Source organism: Triticum dicoccoides, chromosome 2A, assembly GCF_002162155.2.
Source record: "Triticum dicoccoides isolate Atlit2015 ecotype Zavitan chromosome 2A, WEW_v2.0, whole genome shotgun sequence".
Lineage (NCBI taxonomy): Eukaryota > Viridiplantae > Streptophyta > Magnoliopsida > Poales > Poaceae > Triticum > Triticum dicoccoides.
The window spans coordinates 49,040,692-49,048,527 of NC_041382.1; positions in this window are offsets into that span (position 1 = coordinate 49,040,692).

Sequence of the window (7,836 nt, forward strand, 5' to 3'; positions counted from 1 at the left end):
ACCGGCCGTTCAAACTTCAAAAATGAACCATATTTTAACGCCCATGCAAATTTTCATCTCCAAAAGAGAATCGTTGCAGCGTACAAGTACGTATGGCCCAGTTGCTTGATTGCTTCCTGGCAAGTAGGAGCATAAGTAAACAAAGCTTTGGTGCAAGTTGGGAGAGACGTCTCTTGCTTGGCAGGTCAGTTTGATTCCAATTCTTGAAGCTCCATTCGTCAGTTAAGTCAACCGCCGGTTACAAAAGGCGGCACCAGCACGTGTGAAAGTATCCACCCATCGGTTCTAGTGATGCATGAACCTTTGTGTTTATCTTCCTCGAAGGTACCAAATTGTGTTCTTATCCGTGGACAGTGCAATGGCGAATAGTTTTTTTCTAGAATACACCATGGGTGTATCATCATTTCATAGAAGAAGGGCCAAGCGGCCAGTACAACTCCACCAAGAAATGCAATGCCAAACTCAAAGTAGGTATGATAAGGGGCTTACTGTGTCAGAAATTGCTAACAGAGCTTCGGCTCCATGAAGCAAGAATTTCAAAAGAAACTTATAAATCAATTTTGACAGTTCTTTTTTGAAAATTTCTACACATGTATATAGAGATGTAGACTATATGTATGTTCTCAAATTTTTACGATGAAATACATTCTGATGTGAGCTACACAAAATAAATAAAACCATAGTCCATAGACGAACAACTCTGTGCATATTGACAGTGGCAAGTGAGTATGTGAGACCACACGAGTTTAAGCATCTTACGGCACCAGAAGAAGAATAGGCGCAATCGGTCGAAGCACGAACTAGCATTACCCTCTACTCACAAGGCCGGGAACACCGCACCAAAGCCACCTGGTCTCACATTCGTTGTTGCGACATCCATGTGCTAATCTGGCCATGCTAGCCTAGAGCACATCGCCGAGTGAGTCATGCTAGCCTGCGTTTGAAATGTCGTCTCTGTGACTATCTCCAAAACCACCTGAATTTTGAGCCTCTCGTGCGCTCTTTCCAACCTTGGCCCTAGCAAGGCAACCCTAGATAGAAGCACAAAGTTCGAATTCGACCCAGCTAGATGTGTCGATAGTTTCTAGCCCCACCACCCACGGTCCACCCGTCGTCGTAGGTATAGCCCACGCGCCCCACCAAGACACCAACGGCAAAATTGACAAATTTGACCTATGAACGAAATCAAATCACAGAATGAACTGTCCGTAAAACTATTTCACGCGGCTGACCATTTTGTGTGACGCCCGACACGAAGGCATCATACTACACCGTGCAACGCCTCGCAGATAGGCGCTACACGCCTGGCCAGCGCTGCATTCATGTGATCCGAAAATTACTAAGTCAGTGTGCAGCGCCTGAGAGCTAGGCGTCACACTATACAATGTAGCGCCTAGCTTCTAGGCGTTGCACTAGTGTTTGCTTCATTTTGTAGTGCAACCACTAGTGCAGCGCCTGAGAGCTAGGCGCCACACTATACAGTGCAGCGCCTAGCTCGTAGGCTCTGCACAATGACTTAGCAATTTTTAGGCAGTTTGGGGTGCAACGTTGGCCAGGCGTGTAGCGCCTATCTGTGAGGTGTTGCACAATGTAGTGTGACGCCTTCGTGTCGGGCGTCACACAAAAAGGTCAGCCGCGTGAAATAGTTTCACGAGCAGTTCATTCTGTGATTTGATTTCGTTCACAGGTTAAATTTGTCAAATTTGCCGACACCAACGGGCTACAACACCACGGGGGCACTCCGAAAATGCTACACCTACCAACAACTTTAACGTAAGCTTACGTAAATCAGTTTTGCTAAAGCTATCCGCTCCGCAGCTCCGCGCCGGAGCGGAGCGGGCTGCATCCTATTTTCTCGGAGTGGCCGAAGGGTCGCTCCGTGCACTTCATGGAGCTGGATGAGTGCCGAACAAGGCTTAAAGCATTTCCAGCCGCACCCCCAACAGGCCCCCCCAGGCGATTTTGTCGCGCCGACGCCAAAACGGTCCAACCATGCCCCCAGTAGCCCGTTTTTTGCCGGCTTGAGCCGAAACTGACGTCGGCGGATCCAGACAGAACCCGACGCGCTGGGGGGCGCCCGGGGACGCCGGGGCGAACGGTTTTGACGCGAAAGTGCCGCAGGCCAGCCGCGTCAGCGAGACGATGCCTCGTCTTCCCCAGCGCGCCTCGGTTTCCCGCGGGGAATCAATGGCAAGGCTGCCGCCGGTCAGCCTTCCATTGATTCCTCACGGGCCGGCGCGTCACGGGTGGCGCGGCGACACCTCCCCTCCCGCCACGCGTACACACGGCGTGGGCTATAAAGACCCGCCACTCCCCCTCGCCGCTGGCCACACCATCCCGAGCCCAAACCAGCCGCCGCCGAGCTCTGCTCTCCCCCAGTACACCGCCGAGCTCTCCCTCTCCCGTCCGCGCCGCCAAGCTCTCCCCTTCCCTCCTTCCCTCTCAAACGCTGGCCGGGCGCTTCCCCGGCGACGCCGCGGTGGCCAACGACTTCAGCCGCCGCTCGCTCCAGTCGTCGGAGGCGTGGCTCCTGTTCGAGGCCAACATCCCGGCGCTGTCGGACATGTGTTGGGGAACATAGTAATTTCAAAAAAATTCCTACGCACACGCAAGATCATGGTGATGCATAGCAACGAGAGGGGAGAGTGTTGTCCACGTATCCTCGTAGACCGAAAGCGGAAGCATTAGCACAACACGGTTGATGTAGTCGTACGTCTTCACGATCCGACCGATCAAGTACCGAACGTACGACACCTCTGAGTTCAGCACACCTTCAGCCCGATGACGTCCCTCGAACTCCGATCCAGCCAAGTGTTGAGGGAGAGTTTCGTCAGCACGACGGCGTGGTGGTGATGATGATGTTCTACCGACACAGGGCTTCCCCTAAGCACTGCTACAGTATTATCGAGGTGGACTATGATGGAGGGGTGCACCGCACACGGCTAAAAGATCAAACGATCAATTGTTGTGTCTATGAGGTGCCCCCTGCTCCTGTATATAAAGGAGCAAGGGGGGTGCGGCCGGCCTAGAGAGGGGCGCGCCAGGAGGAGTCCTACTCCTACCGGGAGTAGGACTCCCCCGTTTTCCTTGTTGGACTAGGAGAGAGAGGGGAAAGAGGTGGAGGAGAAGAAGGAAGGGGGCGCCACCCCCTCTCCTTGTCCTATTCGTACTAGGGGGAGGGGGCGCGGCCCATGCCCTGGCCGCCTCTCCTCTCTTCCACCAAGGCCCACTAAGGCCCATTAAGTTCCCGGGGGGTTCCGGTAACCTCCCGGTACTCCGGTAAAATCCCGATTTCATCGGAACACTTCCGATATCCAAACATAGGCTTCCAATATTTCAATCTTCATGTCTCGACCATTTCGAGACTCCTTGTCATGTCCGTGATCACATCCGGGACTCCGAACAACCTTCGGTACATCAAAACATATAAACTCATAATATAACTATCATCGAAACGTTAAGCGTGCGGACCCTACGGGTTCGAGAACTATGTAGACATGACCGAGACACGTCTCCGGTCAATAACCAATAGCGGAACCTGGATGTTAATATTGGCTCCCACATATTCTACGAAGATCTTTATCGGTCAGACCGCATAACAACATACGTTGTTCCCTTTGTCATCGGTATGTTACTTGTCCGAGATTCGATCGTCGGTATCTCAATACATAGTTCAATCTCGTTATCGGCAAGTCTCTTTAATCGTTCTGTAATACATCATCCCGCAACTAACTCATTAGTTGCAATGCTTGCAAGGCTTAAGTGATGTGCATTACCGAGAGGGCCCAGAGATACCTCTCCGACAATCGGAGTGACAAATCCTAATCTCGAAATACGCCAACCCAACAAGTACCTTCAAAGACACCTGTAGAGCACCTTTATAATCACCCAGTTACGTTGTGACGTTTGGTAGCACACAAAGTGTTCCTCCGGTAAACGGGAGTTGCATAATCTCATAGTTATAGGAACATGTATAAGTCATGAAGAAAGCAATAAGAACATACTAAATGATCGGGTGCTAAGCTAACGAAATGGGTCAAGTCAATCACATCATTCTCCTAATGGTGTGATCCCGTTAATCAAATGACAACCCATGTCAATGGTTAGGAAACTTAACCATCTTTGATCAACGAGCTAGTCAAGTAGAGGCATACTAGTGACACTCTGTTTGTCTATGTATTCACACATGTATTATGTTTCCGGTTAATACAATTCTAGCATGAATAATAAACATTTATCATGATATAAGGAAATAAGTAATAACTTTATTATTGCCTCTGGGGCATATTTCCTTCAGTCTCCCACTTGCACTAGAGTCAATAATCTAGATTACATAGTAATGATTCTAACAGCCATGGAGCCTTGGTACTAATCATGTTTTGCTCGTGGAAGAGGCTTAGTCAACGGGTCTGCAACATTCAGATCCGTATGTATCTTGCAAATTTCTGTGTCTCCCACCTGGACTAAATCCCGGATGGAATTGAAGCGTCTCTTGATGTGCTTGGTTCTCTTGTGAAATCTAGATTCCTTCGCCAAGGCAATTGCACCAGTATTGTCACAAAAGATTTTCATTGGACCCGATGCACTAGGTATTACACCTAGATCGGATATGGACTCCTTCATCCAGACTCCTTCATTTGCTGCTTCCAAAGCAGCTATGTACTCCGCTTCACACGTAGATCCCGCCACAACGCTTTGTTTAGAACTGCACCAACTGATAGCTCCACCGTTCAATGTAAACACGTATCCGGTTTGCGATTTAGAACCGTCCAGATCAGTGTCAAAGCTTGCATCAACGTAACCGTTTACGATGAGCTCTTTGTAACCTCCATAAACGAGAAACATATCCTTAGTCCTTTTCAGGTATTTCAGGATGTTCTTGACCGCTGTCCAATGATCCACTCCTGGATTACTTTGGTACCTCCCTGCTAGACTTATAGCAAGGCACACATCAGGTCTGGTACACAGCATCGCATACATGATAGAGCCTATGGCTGAAGCATAGGGAACGTCTTTCATTTTCTCTCTATCTTCTGCAGTGGTCGGGCATTGAGTCTTACTCAACTTCACACCTTGTAACACAGGCAAGAACCCTTTCTTTGCTTGATCCATTTTGAACTTCTTCAAAACTTTGTCAAGGTATGTGCTTTGTGAAAGTCCAATTAAGCGTCTTGATCTATCTCTATAGATCTTGATGCCCAATATATAAGCAGCTTCACCGAGGTCTTTCATTGAAAAACTCTTATTCAAGTATCCTTTTATGCTATCCAGAAATTCTATATAATTTCCAATCAACAATATGTCATGCACATATAATATTAGAAATGCTACAGAGCTCCCACTCACTTTCTTGTAAATACAGTCTTCTCCAAAAGTCTGTATAAAACCAAATGATTTGATCACACTATCAAAGCGTTTATTCCAACTCCGAGAGGCTTGCACCAGTCCATAAATGGATCGTTGGAGTTTACACACTTTGTTAGCTCCCTTTGGATCGACAAAACCTTCTGGTTGCATCATATACAACTCTTCTTCCAGAAATCCATTCAGGAATGCAGTTTTGACATCCATTTGCCAAATTTCTTAATCATAAAATGCGGCAATTGCTAACATGTTTCGGGCAGACTTAAGCATCGCTACGGGTGAGAAGGTCTCATCGTAGTCAATCCCTTGAACTTGTCGAAAACCTTTTGCAACAAGTCGAGCTTTATAGACAGTAACATTACCATCAGCGTGAGTCTTCTTCTTGAAGATCCATTTATTCTCAATTGCTTGATGATCAACGGGCAAGTCAACCAAAGTCCACACTTTGTTCTCATACATGGATCCCATCTCAGATTTCATGGCCTCAAGCCATTTTTCGGAATCTGGGCTCACCATCGCTTCTTCATAGTTCGTAGGTTCGTCATAGTCTAGTAACATAACTTCCAGAATAGGATTACCGTACCACTCTGGCGCGGATCTTACTCTGGTTGACCTACGAGGTTCAGTAACAACTTGATCTAAAGTTTTATGATCATCATCATTAACTTCCTCACTAATTGGTGTAGGTGTCGCAGAAACCGGTTTCTGTGATGAACTACTTTCCAATAAGGGAGCAGGTACAGTTACCTCATCAAGTTCTACTTTCCTCCCACTCACTTCTTTCGAGAGAAACTCCTCTCGAAAAACTCCGAATTTAGCAACAAAAGTCTTGCCTTCGGATCTGTGATAGAAGGTGTACCTAACAGTCTCCTTTGGGTATCCTACGAAGACACATTTCTCCGATTTGGGTTCGAGCTTATCAGGTTGAAGCTTTTTCACATAAGCATCGTAGCCCCAAACTTTCATAAATGACAACTTTGGTTTCTTACCAAACCACAGTTCAGAAGGCGTCGTCTCAACAGATTTCAATGGTGCCTTATTTAAGATGAATGCGGCCGTCTTTAAAGCATAACCCCAAAACGATAGCGGTAAATCAGTAAGAGACATCATAGATCACACCATATCTAGTAAATTACGATTACGGAGTTCGGACACACCATTACGCTGTGGTGTTCCGGGTGGCGTGAGTTGCGAAACTATTCCGCATTGTTTCAAATGAAGACCAAACTCATAACTCAAATATTCTCCTCCACGATCAGATCTCAGAAACTTTATTTTCTTGTTACGATGATTTTCTACTTCACTCTGAAATTCTTTAAACTTTTCAAATGTTTCAGACTTATGTTTCATTAAGTAGATATACCCATATCTGCTTAAATCATCTGTGAAGGTGAGAAAATAACGATATCCGCCACAAGCCTCAACATTCATCGGACCACATACATCTGTATGTATGATCTCCAACAAATCTATTGCTCTCTCCATAGTTCCGGAGAATGGCGTTTTAGTCATCTTTCCCATGAGGCACGGTTCGCAAGTACCAAGTGATTCATAATCAAGTGGTTCCAAAAGTCCATCAGTATGGAGTTTCTTCATGCGCTTTACTCCGATATGACCTAAACGGTAGTGCCACAAATAAGTTGCACTATCATTATCAACTCTGCATCTTTTGGCTTCAATATTATGAATATGTGTATCACCACTATTGAGATTTAGCAAAAATAGACCACTCTTCAAGGGTGCATGACCATAAAAGATATTACTCATATAAATAGAACAACAATTATTCTCTGATTTAAATGAATAACCGTCTCGCATCAAACAAGATCCAGATATAATGTTCATGCTCAACGCTGGCACCAAATAACAATTATTTAGGTCTAATACTAATCCCGAAGGTAGATGTAGAGGTAGCGTGCCGACCGCGATCACATCGACTTTGAAACCATTTCCCACGCGCATCGTCACCTCGTCCTTAGTCAATCTTCGCTTAATCCATAGCCCCTGTTTCGAGTTGCAAATATTAGCAATAGAACCAGTATCAAATACCCAGGTGCTACTACGAGCATTAGTAAGGTACACATCAATAACATGTACTAGTGGCTGGGGCCCGCCAATGGCGGGCCTCCTAAGGCCTGCCTGTGACGCACTTGCCTTCTAAAGCACCTCTTTGCATCCCTGTATGGCCATTTTCATGATTTCACACACATTGTCCAGTAACTACTAACTAACGATTGTTATCATGAACTTTTTCTTGATGAGTACAAAGAATCACCATCAGTTAGCAAAGCACCATAATGTTTCAGCATAAGAGATCCTCAGACCAGGACCAAGCAACACAATCAATCTTGTGTCCTAAAGGTTTGCAAAGCAATATTGTGCATATCATCTAAGCAGCAACAAAAGCATTAGCTAAACATGAACCTAATCTCTAGAAGGCACCGGCATGATCCTGAAAAATCAACATGTAAA